Source organism: Nyctibius grandis, chromosome 4 (genome assembly GCF_013368605.1).
Source record: "Nyctibius grandis isolate bNycGra1 chromosome 4, bNycGra1.pri, whole genome shotgun sequence".
In the NCBI taxonomy this organism is placed as follows: domain Eukaryota; kingdom Metazoa; phylum Chordata; class Aves; order Nyctibiiformes; family Nyctibiidae; genus Nyctibius; species Nyctibius grandis.
In genome coordinates, this window is record NC_090661.1 from 70,997,211 (window position 1) to 71,015,374 (window position 18,164).

The 18,164-nt window shown below is 42.2% G+C and overlaps 1 long non-coding RNA gene across 7 annotated transcripts in view; it reads left to right on the forward strand.

The window, feature by feature from the left end:
- Positions 1-18,164, forward strand: part of LOC137663108 (uncharacterized) — a 57,092-nt gene that overhangs the window by 25,935 nt on the left and 12,993 nt on the right. For 5 of the 7 annotated variants that reach the window (XR_011048119.1, XR_011048117.1, XR_011048120.1 and 2 more), the window contains 5 exons: positions 985-1,156; positions 6,052-6,140; positions 7,364-7,458; positions 9,366-9,493; positions 10,082-10,183. This is a non-coding gene — a long non-coding RNA (uncharacterized lncRNA). Of the gene's footprint in view, positions 1-984; positions 1,157-6,051; positions 6,141-7,363; positions 7,459-9,365; positions 9,494-10,081; positions 10,198-18,164 lie in introns of all 7 variants that reach the window. The other 2 variants (XR_011048122.1, XR_011048121.1) reach the window with 2 other exon arrangements.

Below are 18,164 nucleotides of genomic sequence, written 5' to 3' on the forward strand. Positions count from 1 at the left end.
TGGTGTACTCTAGAGTGAACCTAAAGACACTGCCCCTGTCTACTTGATGGCAGTTTAATGTAAATTCTACACACAGGAGTCTAATCCTGTAATCCGTGGTGAGGCTGTATGTAGCCAGTACTGCAGCGTTCCCTGCGCATGGAATAATTTGACATAAAGTCTGTTCTCTGCTTCTCAGGGGAGAGGCAAATGTAACAGCACTGTCTTACTGTCCGCTCCTTGGACTTAGCTGAGTTGCCTGTTATTAGAAAGACCTGAATAAAATTAATCTAAGTGTTGAAGGAATAGGAGCTGCAAGATAATAAATATTTATGTCCCAAACTTGACAGAGTATCATAAATCAATAATTTTTGAAGATATTAATTCTTATTTCTGCCTAATTACTTGATTTGTGGTACCAGTTTGCTTAAATTTGTTTCTGTGGTAACTTGAGTAATTTTATAATGCTTCTTTCTACAGAAAATTTAGTATTGATTTGCTGATTTCCTCTTTAAATGCAGTCAAAAATCCGCTGGTTGCTAAATTAAGAAACCGATAACATGAAATGAAAACATGCACTACATTGCATTGCCCAAGCTCTGTGATTTGTTGACTTTGACATGTGCTGTCAATTATTAAAATATTAAATTATTAAATTAATTATTAAAATATTAAAATACTTGTTTATGTTAAATATATTTTCTTTTCCCTACCATTCTGGTGTTATACCTAAATGAAAAATTAGGTTAAACGGTACTTAAAAGTTTGGTTAATTAAGTGTGGGAGCATATAAATTGAAAAGTGTCAGTTGAAAGATGACAGAGTTGAAGCTGTTCTGTTACTTGAATGAACATTGCAAGGTCAAATGTGGACCAAGTGAAAAGAAAGTCAGTTCATGTGTTTGCACACAGCTGTGTTAGGTGTAAGTCATGAATGTTGCGTGCACTTAATATTCTTCTCCCATCTTTCATACACTAATTTTTATTATTTATGAAATACTTGCAGGGAAGAGACAGCGTCCTCCTGCTGCTGCTCTTGGTTTGTGATGTGTCTCATGACCTGGTTTCCAAGCTCTTGGGTCAATGGTTTCTTTTCTTCTTTGTATGAAAACATACGCAGCATGTGATTGGGCAGTGGCCTTCGTATTGGGCAATGTGCGATACACATCTACACACAGGTAGGCTGTGGCACACTTGAGTTTCATGTGGAACAGCTGTTGACTTCTATGGGAATTAACTTTTGTGTTATCACCATTAATATTAGTGTGGTTTGATTACCGCTTTCATGATAGTTTTATATGGTTATTGTGTCAAGAAGCCACAGTCTGCATTCCTTTTTCATTTGTCTTGACCATTGGACACATTCAAAAGAAAAGACCATTCAGGTAAGATATATCTTATCCTACTTGAGCTGTCTGAAGGCTCGGTATCTAGTCTTAGCAAAGCGTATGGGCACTCTCTGTTTCTCCCTCATCACTGAAGGTACCCAGAGTGATTCATCAGGTGTGTAACAGAGTGAATCATCTAGCAATGCTGTCTGTCTCTGCTGGCATGGAGAGAGCAGGCAGGATTAGCCTAGACTAGGCATTAACTTTAGGCTTAAAGGGACATGCTTTTTTTGCTCAGAGCCAGGGAAGTGTGAGTTTAATTTCCAGTTAGCAGTATTTAGATGCAAATGAACATAAAAAGAGCCTGGAGTGCTGCATGTCTGTAAAGGCAGCTGTTGCCCACAGACAGATCGATGTGCTGCAGATGCTTGAGCATACTATATATGCCCAGAGCTCCTCTTTGCCACATCTTCAGTGAGCATCTCTTGCATGATGAGATTCCCTTTTGCTGGCTCTGCAAGGGCAGCTGTAACTTCTGGCAGGATGTATACAGACAGCTAGGGTGGAAATATCTTAAAAGTCTAGGAGAAGGTGGATAGAGTTCATCTGTCAGAAACCTCACTCCTGATTTCCTCATGCCAGCAGCGTATCTAGGTCAGTTAGAGGCTGGAGTTTTCTTTACTGAAACGCTTTTCCTATTGGGAAGATGAAAGTATACTGGTGTGAAGATGCTCTGCACTGAAAGTTTGTTCCCCTTCCTGTGGGAGACATCGGCACTTCTTAGATCACTGTTGCTTTATTCATGCCAGGCAAAGCAGGGGCCACCTCAGAGTTGGAGACCTTTTATGTTGCTAGCATGGTGCAAACAGGTGTTTGTTATAAATGAGCACTGGAACATAATGAAAAAGGTATCTTTACAGTTTGTGGAAGATCTCTCTCTCTGGGAAAAAGAGGGCTTCTGTGAGTCTTATTCCATTGTGGTTAAGTTATTTCTATTGCATAGTGTGAAAGACAAATCAGGAAGTTTTAGATACCATCTTTTGAAGAGAATGAAACTGTATTCAGTACAGCTGTCTGTAGAAAGGTAAAGTCTAGCGACAACTGCAGTACACAGTTACTATTCCAGTCGTCCCTCTTCGTCATCTTTTTATACATATATAAATATTGTCTTAGATTATCTGATTTATCTAGCTCAGGCGTGTTTTAGTTCTAGTGTTGGCATTCAAATCTAAGACTACTTCTGGAGACAATCTGAATTATTTCATAATTATGAGAAATCCTGGGGAGGTATCTCAGTGTTTACAGAGGAGTATCTTGCTGTACTACACTCCAGATTTATCAACACAGCCAAATCTCTTTTTAGTGTATTATAGTTTAATTAGTTCCACATCTTGAGTCATAATCTATTTCTTTGGGGCTGAAGCACGCACGCACGCACACACACACACACACAAAAGACAAAATGCGAAATGTAAAGAAGTAATTGTGATCTTTGCCACTTGGATTTGATACCATCTGTTAACATGATTTCTTCTACAGTCAGTTTCAAATTTGTTTGTTGGAGTTTCATGCTGTGGATAACATTTTCCTTCATTGTGAAGATGTCAGATGTAGCTTCCCTGAGAAAACCTCCCTGCCAGTCGGAGATCTGGGGCATAATTGTCTCCTGCTCAAAATCACCATGCTTCTAGAAAAGCAGTGGCACTGTTTACTCTAGCTGAGGATCTACCCCATAAAGTCCTTCAAGGGCAAACTCTAGCTCTGAGATGCCCAAACCATCTTGCTGTGGAGACATAGGTTCTGGTCAGCTTCTCCTGCCTGTCAGTTCCTCCTGGACTTCGTCCACCTCTCAGCTCACTGACGTGAGTGATATGTATCTCATTGATCTCAGCAGCGTGAAGACTTTGATGTGTGATTTGTTAGATTGGCTACTCCAGGGCAGTCTGTCTTGCTGTTCCAGTGTTATTCCTGGTTCTGTTCTTAAAGTCCACTGCTTTGAACCCCCTGCAGTTAACCTCTCCTGATGCTTCACTGTCAACTTCTTGGGAGATCTTTCCTGTGTGTGCACTTTTCCACACATCAGTTACCACTTCTCATGCTTTTCTTGTTATTCTCACTGGTGTGCAGAGTCATAGCACCATATATGACGGCTCTCTCCTCTGTCACCATCGCTGTTAACCAGCAGTCATATCTCAGTCATCTTGCCCTTAGAAGCTGCAGAGGCTAATGGCATCAGGCTGTATATATTCTTATAGTGTAGCATTTCTGGTCCCGTTTCCTTTCTTGGTCATATGTTGATCAGACAAGGACAGGAGAAGGAGGATGAAGCAGTTAAATGAGATAGAAGTCTCTCTTTTGAAACCTACAGAGTAACCACCATTCTCCTAGTACAGAAGCAGAAAATAGCAGCTTGTGTCACTTTGTGTGATGGTGATTGCAGTAAGAATGGGAAATAGTACACTTCCCTCGTGTCTTTTGCAGCTTCAGGATAGATGAATGGTAATTTTGGTTCCTTCTCCTCAGATTGAGGAGTGGATGACTAATGTCATTGTGACTGGTGCCATCTAATTGGCTCAAAAGAATTTTCTGGTTGTTCTCATGATTAGCATCACTTCCCATCATGTGCAAGCCATTGGAGAGTGAAGATCTCCTTTTGAACTGTCATGGTATGAAGAAGATGTAAAAGTACTGGGTTCCTGAAGCAATTCAGTGTATATGAAGTATGTATGAATCAGTATTCTGATCTTCCTGTGCAGCAAGTCATGATGACTGATCTGTTTCTACAGTTGCTAATTATATTACGTTAAAAAATACTTGGTGTTGAAGTGACTTTTATGCAAAGTTTCTGTGAAGTTGAGATTTAAGATGGACTCACCAGGAAAGTATAACTGAAATATTTTGCTTTGAGTCAGTTTGATCCATTTCAAAACAGTTTGTTGAGCTGGATTTCTCTGTGTTACCTAATATTAAGTCTGAGCCATCTGCCTGAACTGCTGTGGTATTTTTGGGTCAGGTAGCATTGTATCCTGATAATTTTGTACAGCGCCCCCACCTCTGCATTAGCTAACCAAGGGTGTGTTGCAGTCTCCCTTCCTACCTGCTGTAGTGCTGGATCATGGGAAAAAGCTTGGTCAGAGAGCCTTGCTCTGGATGGATGAGACAAACTGTTGTCAAACTGGGTCAAACGAAAATATTTTGCTTTAGTTCAAGTCATTGAAATAAAATGTTTCAATTCAGAAATACCAAACAACTTCATTTTTTCATCAAAAGTGTAGAAATAAAATATTTGGCACTTGCTAATGTCTGATTTTGAAGATAAGGGTGTGTATTTCTCAGGTGGTGTTGACAGGAGATCCTCCCTTCCCCATAGGAGTGGATGTTCTTACCAGGCCTGTTGGGGAGAGGTGGCACTTAGATGATGAAGAAATAGGAGTCCATCACATTGCACCATACACCAGCCTAGTGAGAAGAGGGCTTTATGCTCAGTGTGAAAGGGGCCAGTACAAAAGTTACCTAGATAAGTAAAAATTAAGAACCACATAGAAGAAAAACATTGGAAAGTTTAAAAGAGTGAATATTACAGTAGCACCTTTGGAAGGTTAAGAGGGCGATGTCAATACAAACATGGGAAAAATGGAAAGGACCTGACGTTGTAGCATAGAATCAAATTAAATACTTAATAAGTGTGTTAGAAATTTGCTGGGGTAAGTCACTGGACTGGAGTATTCATACAGCTCATTCCGGAATGACAGGCTTGGAGAAATACAGAAGCATTATCCACGGTGGTTCTGAAGTTGTGGAATAAGTGAGGGACAGTCTTGTCTGGGTGAAGTTAGAGAGAGAGAAGGAACAGAGCCTCTTTGACAGGTGGGTGTAGTTGAAGCCACCTCCCTGGGAGGAGTGGAAAGATGTTTTTGAGGGATTCTTGGAAGCCCTTAGTAGCCAAGCCTGGGTGGCAATGCGTGCTTTATCTGGATATCGCTTGGGAAGGCAATATGGCAAAAACCCTCTATGTATCACCATCTTGGGATATGTTGAGGCAACTCTGTTTCACAAGGTAGAAGTTATTGAGGAGTTATTTTAGATGAGTCTTACTTAGGAGGACTTGCCTGTGCATAGAATACTAGAATAGTTTGAGTTGGAAGGGACCTGTAAAGGTCATCTAGTCCAACCCCCACCCCTTGCAGTGAGGAGGGACATCTTCCACTAGATCAGGTTGCTCAGAGCTCCATCCAACCTGACCTGGAATGCTTCCAGGGATGGGGCATCTGCCACCTGTCTGGGCAACCTGTGCCAGTGTCTCACCACCCTCATCATAAAAAATTCCTTTGTTTTAACTAGTCTAAATCTACCGTCTTTTAGTTTAAAACCATTACCCCTTGTCCTATCGCAACAGGCTCTGCTAAAAAGTCTGTCTCCATCTTTCTTATAAGCCCTTTTTAAGTATTCTAAGGAAGGGAATGTTAATGAAAGTGAAAATATGAATCCACTTAAGGAGGTTTGGTTTTCTGGACAGACAGTGAAATAGACTATCGGACAGTCTGTACAGACCTGGACTGTAAAATGATTAAAAAAATATAATTGCCAAGAGTAATTAATGTTAAACTAATGTAATTTCCCAGTTTATAGGGCAGCTAGCTAAGGAAAAAAAGTATGCAGTAGATATCATACAGATATTCTCTTGAGCTTGATATTTCTCTTGATCTTGACTTTCAACAACATCCTTCATTATATTCTCTGACTAGGTTACCAGTCAAAATCTGGGTGAGAAGAGTGGGTAATTTGGCCCAGTCAAAGTTGCCTCCTTGGACAAATATCCTAATGAAGTGATAAGGTAAAGAGACAAAGCTCAAGCATTAGGAAAAATGTTCTAATTGCACAAGTAGTAAAATCATGGCACAGATTACTTGGGGAGAAAGTAGAATCTTCTTGACTGAATTTTTGCAAGAACAAGGGTGACAAATATTTTTCAGAGATGGTCTCAGTTATTTATTCTGCCTTAGAGCAAGGGAAGAGATTAAATAATCCCTCCAGATCGCCTCTAGGCATGGATTTTTAAGCTTCTATTAATTGGGCACTTCAGGGACTTTTAAGATCCCTGCTTCTCAAGTGGAGTCAGGACAAGGATAAACATTGTACTATGGAAATTTTCCTCAGGGCACATGTACATACAAGTACGGCTTTAGGGTTGCGCTGAAAAGAATTATTCTTCATCTGGTCTGCAGAACTTTAGACAAGGATGCCCAACTTCTCAGGCTGAAATACTGCACATCCGACCAGCATAAGCATTTCTGTATGCTACAGCAGATTATCTGAAAATGTTTTTGCATGAACCTAATTTTATTAAAGAGTTGTGCTCCAATGATGAGGAACAAAGGGCGGGCATGTGATGGAAATGTGCAGTGTAAACAGCTCAGATTGCTCCTAGCAATTGTACGGTTTTAATTGGGTAACAGATCATGAACTATATTTGTAAAGATTATTCAGCAAAACCCAAAAATATTTAAGAAAACCATGCCCTTCTGGAGACATCTGGCAAACGGATAAAGAGCCAAAGTTCATTAATAGATGAGTCATTGCTTCTATGTCCTCCACTGAGATACCCACGTGGAACTCTTGCTGACTTCAGCAGGTGGAGTGGTCAGCTTGAAGGAGAGCGTGGTCTCTTGGCCTGGCTCTGGCCTGACTTCGATCTCACACTGATTTGTTGGTGATTTTAGGCAAGCAGACAGGAAAGACTGCCTTAACTGAGAAGGTGCTTTAGCACTCCTCTTTCTCCCTTTCCCCTTCTCGTCCCGTCCCTCTTATTGCTTCTTCTGCTCCCCTTATGGCCAGGGACTTGCTGTCCATTTTTCTGGGTGGTGACCAAACGGCCAATGTCTCTGCAAAGCCATGGCTTGTGAGTGATAGCCGTGAAACTTCTTGCCTTTAGTTGGCCACCACTGCTTTCCTCCAGAGTACCTTGCCCTTGCTACAGGGATGGCTGTTGCTTGTGAAGCAGGGGGTGATTTGCAAATTATAAAATTGCAACAATTCTACTTTTATATTGGATTACAGAAGTACTGATTTAATTGACTGCATGGATTTGCAACCAGCAGTTCAGCAGCTGCTTCACGAGCCATCCTTGCAGGAGGGGAATCTCAGAGAGACAGGTGAGTTGGATGCTAAGAAATGGGAATCGGTGTAGTCATCCCAAGAGAAATCATGCCCATTTGTGAGTCAAAGCCTGCAGTCTCTAGCCTGAGATGAAGGGAATCTCCCAAGGGCAGCTAATCTTGCACGATCTCATCACTTGAGATCAAACATCATGATATCAGGTCAACGAATATTTCTAAAAGTGCACGCAAACCTCATTCAAATTCACATTTAGCTCTAGCCAAAACACAACCCAAATCACGATCCAAATAACCTGCTTCTCAGCCCACCTTCATTGCCGTTCTGTTTCAGTGGCAGATGCAGCACAGAAAAGATGCCTGAATGCTTAATTCAGAAATTTACTGTTTAAGGCATTACTTGTATGAACACCAGCGTAACACATAGAATACCAATGCCCTAAATTTAGTAGTTTTGTCTGAGTCATTTTCACTATGTGGGAGGGCTGTGAAGACACTCCACAGAGTGGAGAAACTTGCTGGTGGTGTCTGTCCAATGAGATTATTTTTTTAAAAAGTCAGGACACAACAGAACTGCAGATATGATTGTGAGTAAAATGCAGTTTTGTTGCAGACTTCGGTACAGGAAAAGGGTGGTGTTGCTGTCCACCCACTTCAAAAGCTGAAGTCAAGTTTGGCTGATACGCATCTCTGATACTGAAATAGGTGCTGAACTTTTCATGACAGCAGCACACAGACACAGGTAAACACTCTGGCTGCGTGATTTGGAGGCACATGATGTGGTGTAATCCCCAGATTTGTCTGTGCAATTACATCTTATTTTCAGATTTTCTAGCAATAGCAGCTGAGTTGTTACAATCCTACATGTTACCAACCAGCAGCCAAAAGCTATTCCTGGGCTTCTTCACTGAGGGGTGAAATGTTGTCCACTGAAGACCAGGTGACTTTCGCTGCAGAAGTCGTTCAGTAGGGCTAGGAATACACACACAGTTTTTGAAATAGATGTGGGCACGAGTAATTAAGTGTGGATGTGAAGGAAGCATTTAAACTTGGTGTTCTAAACTGGTAACACTTACCTTCCTGCCGGTCTGGATTTTATTCTTATTCCGTTAACCTTTCTTCTTGGATGCAGCTGATTTCAAGTTGATATGAATGAATGTAGCAATTCCATTTTGGAGATTTTTCCTGGGACTCTGTGGAATAAAACTGCCCCTCTCCTCAAATGAAAACCTAACTTCACTGCCTGAGTTTAGTCAGAATTTAGCATGTTTTTCACTCTGAATAAAAGTTAGTTCTAGTTCAACCCCTGCACTCTGGGTTTGGAGCGGACTCTTCATCAGGCAGAGATGAAACATGTTTTCCTGTACTGTATACTGTCTGATATCAGCCATGGCAGATAACGTAAACATGCTAGGACTTGATCCTATGGCCCTGATTCTCATGAGCAGTGCCACTGAGTTCAGGGCTCTGCTCACACAAACTGGAGGATCAGTTGTAATGTGTTTAATGCCAATGAGATGAACTCTGTTCCTAGAGAAACTCCAGTAAAATCAAAAGCTTGTTAATAGAAAAAGTAGTAAGCTGTTATCATAAATAGAGCAAAATGCCAAACAAAATCCTGCTCTGCTACTTGTTTCCATGCAGGCATTTAGCTGCCAGGAAAGACCAGTCTAATAAACATGAAATTATATCCATGGTAACACGCAAGCCGTGTTTAACTTTGCAGCATGTTAGAAGGTACATTGAATAAAAACATTTTTGTGTTTTACTGCTGAGAATAGCAATTATGACTTCTAAGTCAGCTATTTTAACTCAGTCAGCTTGGGAGTTGTTGACTGGTGAGGGTAAGGGCCAGGGGCTCAGCTCCTTCCTCAGAACACTTCTTGTTGCTAGAGATTCCCAGAAGGTATTATTGCTTAAATACAGCTTGTGCTTTCTTTGCCCAGATTCCTTTAACTAGAAAAACATGACAGGTTGTGATACCGGACTGCAGCAAAGTCCCACCCACGCTATTCTAGCCTCCATGAGTGAGCAGCGCTGGGATGTGCAGCGGTCGTGCACGTGCCCGCTTTGGGTAAGTACTGGATTCAAGGAGCCTGCTCTGCCATACGGCATCCTGGGATTATCAGCACTCTGCTCAGGCGCTGTTTAGTGACTCCTGCATCATGCTAGAGAGCAGACATAGCTCACAGAGGGGGAGAGTGGCTGGAGCAGGGAGTTGACTGAATTAGCGCCTGGGCTGGAAAACGTATTGGGAAAAATAACTGAAAGATCCCAACTTGGAGCAAAAGCTGAAGCTGAAAACTGCAGATGATTTTCTTGTATGTACAATAATGTCAAATCCAAAAAAGGGAGTTTTTGCACTCTGTTGTCTGTTTAGTGCAAAACGAAAATTAAGTACTGGAAAATGGAGCCCCATGTCTGGAGAAAACAGCTATGACTGTGCCTATACAGTACCATACAGGGCTCTGGAAGTTGGGCTTGACTGCTTTTGTGGAGGTCTCTGAAGCCTTGAGCTCTGTTTGCCGTGGAGTGGAGGGAGGGAAAAAGAGCAATGGGATGTGTCCTCAGTAGTTTTTATCTATTAGCACCTGCATGACAATGCCACTCTGAGTGAATTGTGCTAGAGATGACTTCTAAAACCCAGAACTTTCATCTCTAGGGTCAGCAGAACAGCCCATGCTGGATGTGAGGGAAGTGCTGGAGGTCACAATGGCTAAAGCTGGATCCCACAAAGCATGGTGGAAAAGAAGAGGATGCTCTGGTACCTACTGTCTTGTGCGTGTCTTGAAGCAAAGGGGCTGGTGGATGCAGTAGCCTGGGTGTCGGGCTCTGAAAAGACAGCAGCATCTTTGAAGAATATACATGTTTTTGCTGTGTTTCTTTAGCTGTTCTTCAGGGTTCTGGGGTTTTTTTAGCTACACAGAGGGGAGACAAAGATGATACAAGGTGCACTTCGTGTAGAAATTTAAGAGCACAGGTACTAGTGTGTACCTCTCTTAACAGAAAAGTGGAGATAGTTTATCAGCATAACCTGTCCCCTCACTTGGATAAATCCCTTTTTTACTAACAGTCAGCATTGTTGTATAGGAGAGCCTCAGACGTCTCTCTCCAGCTGGACAAGGAGGGTCGGGCTGTGCTGTGCCTTTTCCGCTTTTGTAAAGCAGACACAGACTGTGTCTTCCAGCAGCGTGTACGATTTGACACCGCAAGACCCAACAGTGCCTCAGTTACTGGTGGTACTGTGTTCAGGCTGGGGAGGATGAAGAGTGTCTGCAATGCCTTGCTGCTAAGTTGTTTGCCCACTGATGCAAGGGGAGAGATATGAAGCACCAGTCAGTATCAGAATAGCATCCTAGGGGCCTGAATCCACAGTAACTTTTTACATGCCACTTCAGTGAGAGTCGTCTGTTCCATCATCTTTGAAATACTTATCTTCAGATGCCTAAAACTTCAGATGCCTAAAACGAGACCCTAGGAGCCTGAACTACCTAATTTTGAGAAGAAAATGCCCTTTGTTTATGGAAAGTTTCCTGAAAGGACTTTAGTGGTCATTCTGTAATGAACTTTTGATTCTACCTTGGGTGGTGGTATCCCACATGGGATATGCATAGCCTAAGCAGTAGAGGGGCCAATGCAAGGCATATTTGCTGTATCAGGCCTGTGGGTGCTTTGGCCTTTGCTCTGGATCTTAGATCTAGTCATGCAACTCTTCTCCTTTTGCAGGATGATAGTATCTGTAGACGTATCTGCTGAGTTCTTCCTGCTTTCATGCTGAAGAGGTGTGTGGGAGAAGGTGGCCAGGCATGTCAGTAGTGTAACGACCTTTTACTGACGGAGGCTGACTGGTAGTGTCTGCTGGCAACACACTCCTGCAGTGGATGCATCCATTTCGGCAAAGCTGTGCCTCCTACTGATTAGTCTTGTGGGAGCCGAAGGAAAGAAACAATACTTGCAGAAGTTTAGGTTGGGGAGTGGTGTTATGTGTGTAACAGCTGTGCTGGTGGACACCCAAAGTGGCGGTCCAATGTTAGCCATGGGTTTCACCCCTTCGCATTCTAGTGTATGTAGCCATGCCTGCAGAAGTCAGTTGTGTGCACGTAGCTGGGATCCCTTCTGCTGCTTTCATTTCTGCTATGGGCAATCACATCGAAAAGGGCCTCGAGCACTGGCTAGGAGAGCTGTGGCACCCATGTGGACACACTGGGACTCAGAAATCCCATTAACTCAAAGACTTTCCCATAACCTTAGCAGATCTCAGGGAAGACCTACAGCACTTGGATCCTGACCTCAGACCAAATGGCTCTGTCAGGTGTCAGTGAGGAGAATTTGATAGGATTTTCCTCATTGCACCAATAAGTGCTCATGGATGGGTTGTTATGTTGATGAGACAACAGGACCCACTGAAAGGCTATTTTTCCATGAGGTTAACTTCAGCTTACTGGTGACAGCTATGGTGGGTGGCTATTGAACCAAGAGTGTCAAAGCCAACATCTAAAATGACCTTTAGGCTGTTTACTCAAAGCAGTAACAGACTCGCCCCCGACTTCCTGATAGGGGCCATCACTTATCAAGAAATAAGAAGAGCAAGTGGCTAGATATGGAAATCGTTGTGGGAGTGAGCCTAATTGAAAACATACAGCATCGTACAGAAGTAACATTAATACGCCGGTAACCTTTACCTCTTCTGTGGAATATGTATGTAGAAACTAAGCCAGGAGAATTACCAGGAATCGGGAAAAAAGAAAGATATATTAAAACTCCATTCCAAAACAAATAGAAAACCGTTTCTTGGGCAGACAGATGTGTATAATTTAACTCAAGTATCTCCCTAAGGCTGTGCCACATGCCCCATGATCCTTTTTCCTAGCTATGCAGTAAAGTGTCAGAAATCAGTGATTTTCATCTCACTTAAGTGAAACTTTTTAGAAAAGGAGTCTAAAGTAAGCTAAGGGATTAAGTAGATGCTACAAATTCAGTAAGCTCTTAACTTAGTAGCTAGAAATGCAGAAAGCTAAGTACCAAGTAGAAGCCAATGAGACCAGTTTCCACTCTAATTTGGAAAACCAAATTAGGTTCTTACTTAAAAAAAAGTTTCTACATAATCATAAGACAAACAAATATATACTTTAATATATGCTTTAAAAAGTGCTTGGAATTTTAATGGATTTACTTCAATAAGCTATATTGTAGCATTTCACCATCTGAAACTAAGCTTGTTTTTAGCTGATGTTTACCTGTTTTTGTTCAAGAGGTGGTTTTTCCTTTTAATTAATTTTTCTGTTCATTTGAGTCAGAATAGCAGCACCATCTAATCCCACTTTTGTATTTGCTAGAAAATGTCTAGACTGGCTAACGTGAAGGTTTTCATCCTGGAAGGTTTTAGTAAGATCCTTCTCCACTTGGTATATACGTCACATAAGTAAGTACTGAAACTGAAAGTTTCAGATGCGATACAACACCTATTAATAAACTGTTTCAACTTTTTTTTTTAAAGGAAAAGAAACATTGTCTTTTGGCAGTGTTTCCTCTCAAACCTCAGAGACTTGCTGATCTGCTGTGTAGATCTGTACCTTGGTTGCAAAGTATCAAAACAGAACTAAGGATTTTTATATCTACTCCTCCCACCCAGCACTCACAGCTTCTTCCCCCTTCCCTATCTGTCTGGTAGTTTCTAAAGGCATTAAGGAGACAGGAAGGGAAGGGATGCAGAACTGACTGTTGGGCAGATAAATGGACACATAGTGCCAACAACTAAGCCTCATTTCTTGAGGAAAGTAGCCTGAAAATGCATTGGTAATTAGAATGGATTTTGAATATTTTATTTCTTGTGGAAAACTGCAGGGTTTTTTGAGGGGGAAAGAAAGCAAGGTAGAAGTGACTGGTTTCCACATCAGATTCAGGAGCTTGCAAGTCTTCAGGGCAAATGTTCCATTCTCTTCCTTAAACTCAGGGCCTTTTTAATGTGAATGATCATTTTCTGTTGTCTTGTGCTGTTGTGATACATCATGGGAACATCTGGCAATGATGCATGTTGGACATAGAGTCCAGTTGCAGGAAATGGTCCATGAAGGATAATGACATCCAAGCCGTAACTCCAATAAGTCACTGGGGTGTTCAATTTCTTATCAAATTTTGGAAATTTCTTTGCAATTTTCTATGCAAAACAGGCACTTCGAGTCAAAAAGGTCATTTTGATAAAAATCCAACTTTTCTGTAAAATCATTTCTCTTCAGCACCCTGTCCCAAAACTTGTTATGTTCACAGTGTTCCAGAACAGCCTTGCCATCTGTCAGAAGCATTTTTAGGTAACAAATTATTCAACCTAACTGTGCCCTATCTTTGCCACACCACTTGTGCGTGTCTTTGAAGTTCCTTGGGATAGATGAGCCTGAGGCTCCCCAACGCCTGCAGGAATCCCCAGATGCTGTACGGGGAACCCCTAGAGCCAGGAAACAGAAATATCCTGAGGATGTGGGTGTTTCGGAAGCACCAGCCATCTCCTGAGTAGAGATGTCTTTACCTGCTACTGCAGAAAGCAAGTGTGTTCCAGCATGGATGTAGTGGTGTTTCAGAGGAGTGTGTGTCTTGCTCTCCCTTTAAAATGGATCCTTTTTTTGCATATTGTGTGTTCTGGTAGGAGGTGGGAGGTCACACTCAGACTCTTCCTGACAAGATCCACATCCATATTATCTATCCCCAGTTACTGCCTAAAACATATGAAGAGTTCTCAGATAAAGGATTCATCTCTTCCAGCCATGTGTCCTAATCACTGGGCTGAAGGTTCAGCCCTTTTAGGATCAAAGCCTGAATTTTTGTTGCATGATTTCAGTAGGATAAGAGGGGAGTCCCCTATCCAAAGCCCTGTGGTTAAGGCACCTTCTGAGGAGGTGAGAGACACAGGTTTGAACTGATGAATACATATCGTCTGCTTCCTTTCAAGAGCATGCTAATTACTAGACTGTGATATGAGAAGCAGACGGTGTTGCCGCTATCAAATCAGTTACTCAGCCTGGGTTTTAAAACAAAGTGGCCACAGCCAAGTCTGAGAGCCCAGCCAGCGCTGGGTCAGTGTGCTCGTAGCTGTGCTGTCTCTAATGTGGGAGGGAGCCAGGCTTTCTGGATCCGGGTTTCAGTCTGGGTGCGAGTTTGGTCGAGTCTCTGAGGCTGGCGGATAGCCTGGGCAGGTGGGGGGGATATGCACTCAAACGGGAGGTGGTTAGAGGACATGGGCATTGCGGACTCTGGTGGGGAGGCAGAGGGAAAGACTTTTCTACCCATAGTTCTGGACTTAATTTTCTCCAAATGCTCAGATGGAAATGCAACATGTCACTATGAGCTGTTGAATATTTTGTCATGAGGCCACTAATGAATGTGATAGCCACCACATTCACTAGCTAGTGGAACAGATTTACCCATCATTTCTGAATTTGAGTTTAAGTGAATGGGACTTCACTCGTGGTTAAAGGTTTGTGTTTTTTTTTTTTAATGTACTTAAGTGTCTTGCTGGACTGGGACTTTTAACAGTGTTATTTTGCCTCCTTAAGTCTCCTTCAAGTTAAGGTTTTTTTGTATTCTGAAATGATGTGGCAGAAGGCAGAAAATAATCTTGTGACTCATTAGGAAATAAACAGAGGCATAATTGCCATCTGTGTTTCAGTCCGTTTAATCTTTTCTCTCTCCAGTCATGGAAAAAAGTTCATAAAAAAAGTTGAGGTCTGGTTTTGTGATATTTTTGAGAGAAGCTGGCTTAAAAAAATTACAGAAAAGAAAGGAAAAAAAACCCCAATACTGCTCTATACATTATCTTAGACAAAATGGATTAAATTTCTGACACCCTACTCATCAAATTCTGACCTTGATTTGACCCCATTGGCTTTTTACTGTTTGATGTTCTCAAACGATTTGGTGCCACTTTTCCTTAGTAGTGCAGTTAATTTTGAGTGTTAGATAGAGATCAATAGTCATAGCTTGAAATTGGCACCTTTGGAGGAAAAATATGTTGTGTGGCAGTAACATAGATTTGATAGTACTTCAGTTAAGAAAATGGTGTACTCTTTCATTATTGTTTTCAATGACAGTATCCAGAGTGTTATTTCATTCTCCTACCAAGCTTCTGACAGTCTCTTGTAATATCTTATCTATCAAAGAGTTTTCATTCCTCTCCTTTCACGCTTGGCTTCTGGAGTGGAACTTTATTTAAAAGGTCCCTGAAATTAGAAAGAATGACCATGGCACTTCTGCTATCAAGCTGGTCGGTAAGAAATAAACCCCCTTACTTCTACACTTGCGTCTGGCCTCCTGCTTGCCCAGATTGAAATGTGCCGGCCGTACAATGCAAGCTTAGCTGTCAGGAGGAAGTAAGTTGGATAAGGTCTACTCTTCTCACAGGTAGCTGGGTTTTGGATACTGGCTACCTGTGAGAAGAGTTGACCTTATCCAACTTAATTCCTGCCTCGTGCTACTAGCAATGAAGTATCTTTGGAGCAAAAGAGAGAACACGGAGAGACTTCCAAAAGGCAAGATCGTCTTATTTTTTTAAGAAACCTGTGGCAAGTCATTACCAGCTCTTCTGAGCCAGCAATCAGAAGTTACAGAGTCTGAATGCAAATACAGACTGCAGGGAAAATGAGAGGGCAATCAGGCCCCATTTCCAAAGGATTCCTGCATCTTGGAGTAGGCACCTCAGCAGAGATGGCTCTGAATGGAGGCAGTTGTGGCAGGTGCACCATGATGCTTTTCATGAAGAAGTGAGGACTTCTGTAACAGGGACAGGCCTCTGAAAGTGGTAATATTTTCCTTTCTGCTTTCTTTACTATTCAGTCCCTGGAGAACATGTGCAGATAAAATGGGGAAGAAATATTTCTCCATGACTTTCTGGCTGCTTAGCAGAGGAGTAATGGCAGAGTGATAGGATAAAGACTGCTGCGAAGGGATGTTGTAGATACCCATGACTCATGCTCTTTACCTGACAGCACCTCTGGGGCCTGCAGATTATGAAAGGGAGTGAGACCTTGTACTAAGGAGCTTCATGCTTTCATTCTCTGACTGCGGTCTGGAAATGCTTTGTGTACTGCTTTCCTGATATTTATCGCCTCCTGAAGGCCATTGCATTTAGCATGCTTTTCAATAGGCCTGTGTTCTTCTAGCCATAAGCCCCAGCCTGCTGTCAGGAAGGCTTGGACCTATCAAAGCTATGTTCTCCCGACGTGTGACCGGAGTTTAATCTGCAGTGGTCTGGAGAGGTTTTTCCTGATGGGAACACTGGGGACGTACCGAGATACCAACTTCTCAGATGCATGGCTGGGGTTCATACATCATCTTGTACAGGGAAGCCCATAGGTGTATGTGTACTCCAAGGGGAGGACTGACAAGTTCAGTTCCCTTCAAGGGAGTGTCTTTGTGGTAGATTCCTGCTGTAATCAATGAGCTCATGATAAATCATAAATTCCTCCCCTAGAGACAAAGCTTCGGTGGTGCTGAGTACCAGCAATTCCCATTAGCTTCAATGGCAGCTGCAGGTGCTGAGTGTCCTGGTTATATCTGCGAGGCTCTGGCCCAGGTGTCACCTCCTCCAAGGGGGGGCCACACTGTAATTCCTTCCTCTGCAGCCAGATGTTCCTACCTGGCATATCCAGCTGCATTTGGATACATGCTGTTCTCCTTGTCTGGGATTTGTTACTAGTGGAATAAAGTTACCACACTGCTTTAAATGCAGTTTAACAGCAGGAACAAAGATTTAGTAAAAACAAACCTTTAATAAAACTTTGTTTATACTGACTACAATTCTTACCATCCCTGGTAGTTGTTTAGGTAGGCCCGCTTCTTCACATACCCTCTGTGACCCATCTGGGTCCCTGAGCAGCTGCCTTCCTTCCCAAGTTCAGTTTTAAACCTAAAAAAAGGCTCAGGCCTTTCCTCCCAACAGCCATTAGGTGTGTTTTGAAAAGCAGCGGCACTGTAGCTGCTTCTGCTCCTCCTCTTTACGCTTTTTCTAACTGATACGTTTCAGTGCCAATGTACATTACTCATGAGTTATTCTAGAGCAGCTCCAAAGCTGTGCCAGGGAGTTTTCCCAGTTTATGGCACCAGTTGTAGAGAGAGGTGTTTAACAACCTGCTTGACTGTACATTTAGGTGATGCCATTGATTTCCTGAAGCAACACGTACACTTACATGTAAGACATGCTTAAAAATGTCTTGCTTGGTCAGGACTGGAGCCCTTGATCTGCTCTGCATACTGCAGTTCACCAGGAAGGCTGGATTTGGTCACTGGATTCAGTGGGAGCAAGAGCCAACTCCAGAACACTGAAGAGGTGAATGAAAGAGAGTAATCACTAGAAGAATTTGCAGATGAGATTTGATTGCCTTGCTGAGTCTGGGGATTCTTCAGGGATGGGATCTGCGAGAAATCCCTGGCATGCTGCTAGTTACATAAAATTGCTATTAATAGTGAATTATTTTTAGAAAGGAAGCTGACATATTGTAAAAGTGTCAAATGGTAATGATATGGTAGCTGGTATATGTAATGTGCATTTGCAGCATGTTAGGCACTTCTAGGTTTGCCAGAAATTTCAGGTACACCCTTACTGCAGCTTTTACTGTCAGCAGAATACCCACCAATACTGCAGTAAATGAATTTGAACAGGGATTGCAAATTCAAAAGAAATGTCCAATTTGCTTTATTGCTAGGACTACACACGTGCTGAAAGAGTTTGGTCAAGTTCATTAGAACCAAATGTAAAA